Here is an 8,924-nt window from a genome sequence, read left to right on the forward strand (position 1 = left end):
GGGAGGGACGGAAATTCTGGGCTCTGGGTAGGGAAACAGTTTGGGGCAGGAATGGAATTGAGGCTGATGGAGGGTGAGGCTGGTTATAGGGGAGCTGGGGAGCTATGCTCAGAGCTAGAGGCCCCCACCAGATGGGCACTGCGCTTAGTCACAGAGCTCCTATCACAGTTTGATTTTTCTGCCTTCGTGAAGCATTTTTATTGATACACATAACTTGAGTGAATCTCAAATGTGCCACGCTGGGTGAAGGGAGTCAGCCTCAAGAGGTTACACATACTGGAAGATTCCATCTAAACGGCATTCTGGAGAAGGCAAAATTAAGGGAACAGGAGGCAGATCGTTGGGCGCCAGGGGCTGGTGTGGAGGGAGGTGCGGCGGTGGAGGGCAGCATGAGGCGGGGAGCGTTTTAAGGTCTGGGTCATGACCGTGGTGGTGGTTACATGACTCTGCACTTGACAAAAACTCAGAACTGTACACTAAAAGGGATGAGTTTGCCTGAATGTAAATTAAAATATAAATACAAAACTTGAAAAAAGGAGGCATCTTTACCTTTTTGAACAGAAGTGGTATTTCCTTCAGGAATGTGTGGGTGTGGGTGTGGATGTGTGTGTGTGTGTGTGTGTGTGTGTGTGGGTGTGGGTGTGGGTGTGGGTGTGGGTGTGTGTGGAAGAGAAAGAAAAGTTGTGTGTGGTTCTTGAAGAGACAATGGCCAGAGCTGCTGTTTCGAGCCCCAGAGAGCTGGAACAGGGTCTCTGGACTGCAGGCATTCAGTCTCCACTGCTCTGTACATGAGCTTGAACCAAAGGCTCTGGTTGCCCAGAAACAGGGGTTGTGGACATTAAAATGAAAGCCTGGATTTTTTTTGGTTTGTTTGTTGGTTCTTTTTTTTTCCCCCAGACACTTCCTCCCTAGTGCCGCAGTGGTGGAGAGCAAGGGAGGGAGCCAGTGAGTGAGTCCTGGCTCCACACCGAGAGAACCTCTGAGCTTTCTCAGCACCTGCCCCTCTCCAGCATCCACAGCATCCTAAGAGTAACAGCTTCACAGATACAGAAAAAGAATATGGGGTCAGCAGCCCCAGTGACTCAAGCCCTGGTGCTGGGCAGACCAACTCCCAGAATCCTCTGGGCCTCAGTTTCCCCATCTCTAAGACAAAAAGCCTGTGGGGATTATGAAATTCTCTGACATTTCGCAAGAGTGCTGTAGCAACGAAGGAAGGAAGCCCACAAGCCCACAGGCACCCACGGAAGGACTCTGCCCACACGCTGACACGTGTCCTGGGGCGCCATGGCTGGCAGGTCACCCAACCCCCTCTCCCCCACCTCCACACTCCTGAGAGAAGAGGGTGAGCCCGGGTGCCCAGGCCTGACAAGAGACTTCAGAAGACTTTGTAGGGAAATTGGTTTTTTCACTGCAAGTCATTGCTTTGGGCCAGAAAATGCTCAGAACTGGCAGCAGCTGACAAAAGCTGCCTCTTGTCTGCGAGTATATCAGCTTTTAAAGAGATAAGAGGCAGGGGCTGGAGTGCAGGCTTCTCAAGAGAAGGCTGACAGGAGAACAGAGGAGCTGCCTCCCACTCTCGCCCGCTCATAGCGTCGGGGCTGCCGGGGAGGGAACATCAACCATGCCAGCTCCATCACTGCTCTCAAGGGAGGGGATGGTCCCGGGACAAGGAGTGGCCTGCCTCAGGCCTGGAAGTGGCAGTGGCTGTGGTTGCTGGGGTCCCTAGGGGTGAATCTGGGGCCCTGGCATCTTCAATGTGCACTGTGGGAGTATGGAGCTGCTTTAGACTCGTAATTTCTGAGAGGTGCAGCGAACAGGATCCCTGAGGCCCCCATACTGGAAAGGAGTGTCAGGCACCAGATCAGCCTTGCTTCCCAGGGAGCTTGGCTTCAGCTTTTAGCTATCTACATCTTCAAGCTGAAGCTAGAACTCCTTACCACTTATTTAGATAGAGAGTAATTTAATATAAAGATTGTTACTGAGGTATTGCGTTGTCAATCGGGTAGCTGAAAAGGTGTAAAGAGAACCCTTCCCATGGTGGGCGGTGTGCCATTCCCTGAGGGCGCAGCCAGAGCGGTGTGATCAGTCATAGTGCAGGGCCAGAACCTAGATGGGGTTGTGTTCTTGCTACAACTTAGTCACGCGGCAGCAGCTAGTCGTGAGGGGGGCTGTGAGAAAAGAAAGGTGGGCAGCTTCCACTCATGCCTTCAGAAAGAAAGAATGCGCCCTCCCCTTCCCCACTTCCTGCTGGCCAGAATACGGGTCCAGCAGTGGGGGTCAGGGAAGCCCCCTAGAACCATGAGATAAAAGCTTCATGGTGAAGATGTCAGAGTAGCTCGATAGAAGGATGGTTCTGGAGCTGCTTTTCAGTCCTAGACGTCTCATCTGGACTTTTATGTGACAGAGTAATGAACCTCTGGCTGTCTAAGCCTCTGCTATAGGAGCCAATGCTATATTCAGTCCATATTAACTGATACAGAATAAAGCATTTGGCAAAACCCAGCACCTATTCACGATACAACCTCTCACTCGGTTAGGAATAGAGGGGAACTTCCTCAACTTGAGAAAGAGCATCCGTAAAAAACCTACAACTGACATCATATTTAATGGTGAAAAACAGGATGCTTTCCCTCTAAGACTGGGAAGCAAGGCAAGGATGACTGTTCTCATCAGTCTTGTTCACCATAGTACTGGAAGTTCTAGCCAGGCAAGAAGAAGAAGTAAAAGCATACATATTAAAAAGAAAGAAAGCTCCCTATCTGCAGATAACATCATCTATTAGAAAATCCCAAGGAATCTACAAAAGCAAACTCCTATAACTAACCGACGAGTTGAGCAAGATCCCAGGAGAGAAGATCAACACACAAAATATACCCACATTTCTCTATACTAACAGTGAGCTGAAATTAAAACACAGCTATCATTATAATTACTCCAAGGAAAATGAAATACTTACATATAAAGCTAGTAAAACATGTATAGGATCTACATGCTAAAAATTATAAGATGCGGATTTTAAAAATTCAAGAATATCTAAATAAATAGAGATACATACCATGTTAATGAATTGTAAGACTCATTATAGTGACTATGTCAATTCTTCCCAAATTAACCTACAGAGTTATTGCAATTATTGTCCAAAATCTCAGCAATAGTTTTTGTAGACATTGACAAGTTTACTCTAAATTCTATATGGAAAGGCCCAGGATTTACAATAGCTAAAATAATTTTGAAAATAAAAAGTGGGAGGAATCACTCTCCTCAATGTTCAGGCTTACTACATATCACAGCAATCAAGATAGTGGAGCACCAGTGAGGGGCTAAGCACAAAAGTCCCTGGAATGGAAGACAGAACTCAGAAAAAACCCACGCAAAATGTCCAACTGATTTTTGACAGAGATGCAAAAGCAATTCAATGGAGTAAGGATGAAAGTGAAGTGAAACTTGCTCAGTTGCGTCTGACTCTTTGTGACCCCATGGACTATACAGTCCATGGAATTCTCCATGCCAGAATACTGGAGTGGGTAGTCTTTCCCTTCTCCAGGGGATCTTCCCAACCCAGGGATCGAACCCAGGTCTCCTGCACTGCAGGCAGATTCTTTAACAGCTGAGCCACCAGGGAAGTCCAAGACTTTTGAATAAATGGTGTAGGAGTAATTGGCTATCTCTAGGCAAAAATATGAACCAAAACCCAAATCTCAAGGTTAACTCAAAATAGACCACATACTTAAATGTAAATGTAAAACTAAAAAACTTTTAGAAAAATATGTAGGTGAAAGAGTTCAGGACTTACTTAAACCTGACATCAAAAATATGCTCCATAAAAGGAAAACCTGGCAAATTGCATCTCACCAAAATTAAAAAACTTGTGCTCTGCAAAAAATCCTGTAAAGAGGATGGAAAGACAAGCTACAGTCAGGGACAAGATACTTGCAGCTCACATACCTGACAAAGGACTCCTATCTAGAATATATACAAAATTCTCTAATCTCAACAACCCAAACAATCAAACTGAAAAATGGACCAAAGACATGAACAGATGTTTCACTGAAGAGGATTTACAGATGACAAATAAGGACAAGAAAAGATGTTCAATACCCTTGACCACTAGGTAGTGGGTCAATGAGGGGTTGCTTGTGGAATTGTCCTTTTCTACTTTTCTATATTAAAGTTAGTTAGAATAAAAATTAGCAAGAAAAAATTCTATCCAAACCAAATAAATCAACAAACAAGAGTTAAGTGAGTGGACAGAGTCTAAATCATTGTTCAGTCAAGTTCTGCTGTGAAGGAGAGCAGGGAGATGGACAGGAGGAAGACCTCAGGAGAAGGGGGAAGGAAGTTCATGCGTTTAAGGTGGGGGATAAAGAATATATTTGAAGGCTGATGGGAATGAAGACGTTGACGATGAAGAAGGCGGGTGGATGAGGATGTATGTGGTCTGGAGTACAGACTGACTTTTGATTTCAGCAGAAACTTTTTTCCATTTGAGGAGGAAGGAACACAGAGAATATGCTCATTGAGGCGGGTGAATTGGTCTATTTGCTGGTGGGAAGTTGTCTGATAACTTTATTCTTTCAATGAAGTGTAAAAGGATGTTAAATTGTAAGTGTTGATTGAGACACCAAAATATAATACATCTGACATGTTAAGGTGCTAGACCAAGATGCAAATTTTTGAAGAAATACTGACATGACTCTTAAAACTCCACCTACACTGAGGGATGAAGGAGTAAGGCTGTCAGGATGATGATGGAAGAATTTTTTGAGGTCCAGGTGAGAAAGGGCCACCTGAATCCTGGGTGAGAGTCTTCCAGGATTCCTTGGGGCTAGAGGAATCCTGAAACCATGGATCACCGATATATGCTATGAGACATGCATTTTTTTTTCCTGGAAGCCCTGCAACTACCCTAAAAGTTGAATGTATTGTTGAACAGACCTATGCCAACACTCAAGAGACAGAAGAGACAAGAGGGCAGAGTAGAAGTATTTGAGCTTACCATCTCTCTCGAAAACACCAAAATCACAACTAACTGCTGAACAACTATTGACAAAAAAGACTTGAGCCTACCAAAAAAGATATCATACATTCGAAGTTAAAGAAGAAGCCACAATGAGATGGTAGGATGGCAGCTTTTGGTATATAATCAAATTCCAGATCCACTGTCTCCCACAAACTGGTAAGTAATTCTGTCACAGAGGTTCTCCCATAGGAGTGAGAGTTCTGAACCCCACGTCAGGCTCCCCAGCCTGGGGGTCTGGCATAGGGAGGAGGAGCCCCAGAGCATCTGGCTTTGAAGGCCAGCGGGGCTTGAGTGCAGGAGCTGCTCAGGACTGGGGGAAATGGTGACCCCACTGCTGGAGGGCGCACAGGAGATGTCACATGCACTGGGACTCAGGGCAGGGCAGTGAGTCTGTAGGAGCCTGGACCAGACTGACCTGCGTTTCTTGGTGGGTCTCCTGGGAAGGTCGGGGGCAGCTGTAGCTCTCATTGGGGGCAAGGACACTGGTGGTGGAAGCCTCAGAGAATAGTCCTCTTCGCAAGCTCTCCCGAAGGCTGCCATTTTGGTGCCAAGACTTGACCCTACCCAATAGCCTGCAAGCTCCAGTACTGGGACCTCTCAGGCCAAACAGCCAAGAGGGTGGAATGCAGGCCCACCCACCAGCAGACAGTCTGCCCACAGCCACCTCTAAACAGACACACCCCTTGACGTGGCCTTGCCCACCAGAAAGACAAACCCAGCTCTACCCTCCAGAGGGCAACCGGCCCTCCCACCAGGAAGCCTGCACAGGCCCCTGGACCAACGCCACCCATCCGAGGGCAGACACCTGAAGTGGGAGGAGCTGTAGCCCTGTGGCCTGCAGAATGGAGACCTCAAACAGAAAGTTAGACACCGTACAATACGTCCTTCAGAGGAAGGAGCAAGGTGAGATCCAGACGAGAACTAGGAGGAGTGGAGATAGGCAATCTGCCTGAAGGTGGAAGGATGTTTAAGGATGATTCTTGATGGGAGGGGCAAGAGCGGGCTGAAACAGTGTACAGAGGCTCATCCCCACATCCACTGGCGAGGTATTGTGGGTGGGGTGCCTGCCTTTATATCGGAACCCTGTGAGGAGGATTTTAAGAGGCCAGCTTTGAGATCCTTGCAAATGGGAGATGCAGTGGTTGGTGTTTGCTCCTGCCTGGGACATGAATCAGCTAAAAGTGGGCTGTCCTAGCTGTTGGCAGAGAAGCTGAAGGAGAGGTGGCTTTGTTGTGATGGAGATGCCCTCCCAGAATTTGGCAGAGTATTTGTCAGACCTGTGACTGTTCCCAGGCATCAGATGTGGGGTATGAGAGAGAGAGAAAAAGAGAGGGAGTCTATGAATCTATCAGGGCCCCTCAGCAAATAGCACCTGGAGGTGGACCGCGTCAGGGCTTCTCAGGGCTACAGAAGGAAGTGAGTAGGAGGATGAGCCAGAGGGGAGGGTATTACTCCAAACAAAGGACCTGCAGGTGAGTGATCTCAGGAATCAGAGCTTTTATGAATTCACAAAAACTCCCAGAGTTATCTTTAAATGTTGGCCTGGCTCAGAAAGCGGGAGAATTTTCCAGTGCCCTTCTCTCTCCAACCCCCAAACCCTGTTGGAATTAGAGACAGCACCTAGGGCAAGTGAGGGAGAAAGCAATCAACACGGCCAACAGCCCTTCCCAGGAGGCCGGCAGCCTGCTGCAGCCCGCCTTAGCCAAGAGGAGGAAGAGCCAGAACCTTGAGTGAAGTTGGAAACTTTGGCTGTTACACAGGACTGACATGCTAAGTATCACATCAACAGGGGACTTAGAGTGACCAGCGGGCTTCTTATTACATAAGAGTAGTTAGGAAAGTTCTGGGATAATCCAAGATTTCATTCAGAAGTGTTACAACTTGTATCCCCAAGAGGAAATGAAGATAGCCAATAGGTGCTGGGAAAGATGCTCAACATCGCTAACAGTCAAGGAAATGCAACTCAAAACCACAGTGAGAGATCATCACACTCCTGTCAGAATGGCTGTCAGCAAAAAGAACACAAAAAATGTTGGCGAGGACGTCGCGATCTCGTACACTGTTGCTGGGGTTGTAAATTGATGCAACCACTGCGGAAAACAGTATGCAGGTTTCTCAAAAAACTAAAGTAGAACTACTATATGACCCAGCAATTCCACTTCTGGGTGTGTACGTGAAAAAGGAAAAACACACATTCAAAAACATACATGTACTCCATGTTCACAGCAACATTATTTACAAATGCCAAGACCTGGGAGCAACCACGTCTCTATCAACAGGTGAATGGATAAAGAAGATGTGGTGTCTGTGTGTGTGCACGCGCACACACACACACACACACACACACACACACACACACATTGGACTACTACTTAGCCATAAGGAAAGGAATGAAATTTTCTCATTTGGAGCAACATGGAAGGCTATTATGCTATGTGAAAGAAGTCAGACAAAGACTGTAATATCTCTTATCTATGGAGTCTAAAAATTACAACAAATTAGAGAATCTAACAAAAAAGAATCAGACTCACCAGATATAGAAAACAAACTACTGGTTACCAGGAGAGAGAGTTAAGGGAAGAGGAGAAATATGAGGGTGGGGGATTGAGAGGTGCAAACTATTATGTATAAAATAAAGTATAAGGGTATATTGTGCAACACAGGGGATAGAGCCAATATCTTATAGTAAATATAAATGGAGGATAAACCCTTAAAATTTTTGAGTCACTATATTTTATACCTCTAACATATAATATTGTGCATCAACTACACTTCAATAAAAAATAAAAATTTAAGAAACGGTGAATGGCAAAAATGAAGCTGCATCACTGAGCAGAGAAGTAAGAGTTGGGAGCATAGGCTGAGAATCAATGAGGGGAGAAGTCGGGAGTTAGAAGGGTTGGAGGTTTGAGAAGAGACACAAAAGTGTCATTATGGTGGGTAGGAAAATGAACATTCTAGAGAAATGCAACAGGGTCATTGGACAGTATTTAGAGGCCATCTAAGGTTTGTGATTATGAAACTGCAGTAAGGCCAGCCACTGTCTGGAGTAGGAGCAGAGAGGGTAGAGATTTGGGTTTAACTGGAGTGAAAGTGAACATGAAGCCACTCAGTCGTGTCTGACTCTTTGCGACCCCATGGACTTTAGCGTACCAGGCTCCTCCGACCATGGGATTTTCCAAGCAAGAATACTGAAGTGGGTTGCCATTTCCTTCTCCAGGGGGTCTTCCTGCCCAGGGATTGAACCCTGGTCTCCCGCATTGTAGGCAGATGCTTTACCGTCTGAGCCACCAGGGAAGTCTGTTTAAGGTTTTATTGGTTTTATGTAGGATTCAAGGGGCAGGCGGCAAATATTTGAAAGTGTTTTGAAGCATGTGATTATCAAACTAGACCATGACATCAGAGTGGGCAAGGGGAGAGTGGGAGTGATGAAAAGGCAAAGGATGGAAGACCTACAGCCTTTGGAGAATTATATTTCAGGGGAGGTAATTCTCCAAGCCAGGCTTCAGCAATACATGAACAGTGAACTTCCAGATGTTCAAGCTGGTTTTAGAAAAGGCAGAGGAACCAGAGATCAAATTGCCAACATCCGCTGGATCATGAAAAAAGCGAGAGAGTTCCAGAAAGACATCTATTTCTGCTTTATTGACTATGTCAAAGCCTTTGACTGTGTGGATCACAATAAACTGTGGAAAATTCTGAGAGAGATGGGAATACCAGACCACCTGACCTGCCTCTTGAGAAACCTATATGCAGGTCAGGAAGCAACAGTTAGAACTGGACATGGAACAACAGACTGGTTCCAAATAGGAAAAGGAGTACGTCAAGGCTGTATATTGTCACCCTGCTTATTTAACTTATATGCAGAGTACATCATGAGAAATGCTGGGCTGGAAGAAACACA

Source organism: Ovis canadensis, chromosome 19, assembly GCF_042477335.2.
Source record: "Ovis canadensis isolate MfBH-ARS-UI-01 breed Bighorn chromosome 19, ARS-UI_OviCan_v2, whole genome shotgun sequence".
Taxonomy (NCBI): Eukaryota; Metazoa; Chordata; class Mammalia; order Artiodactyla; family Bovidae; genus Ovis; species Ovis canadensis.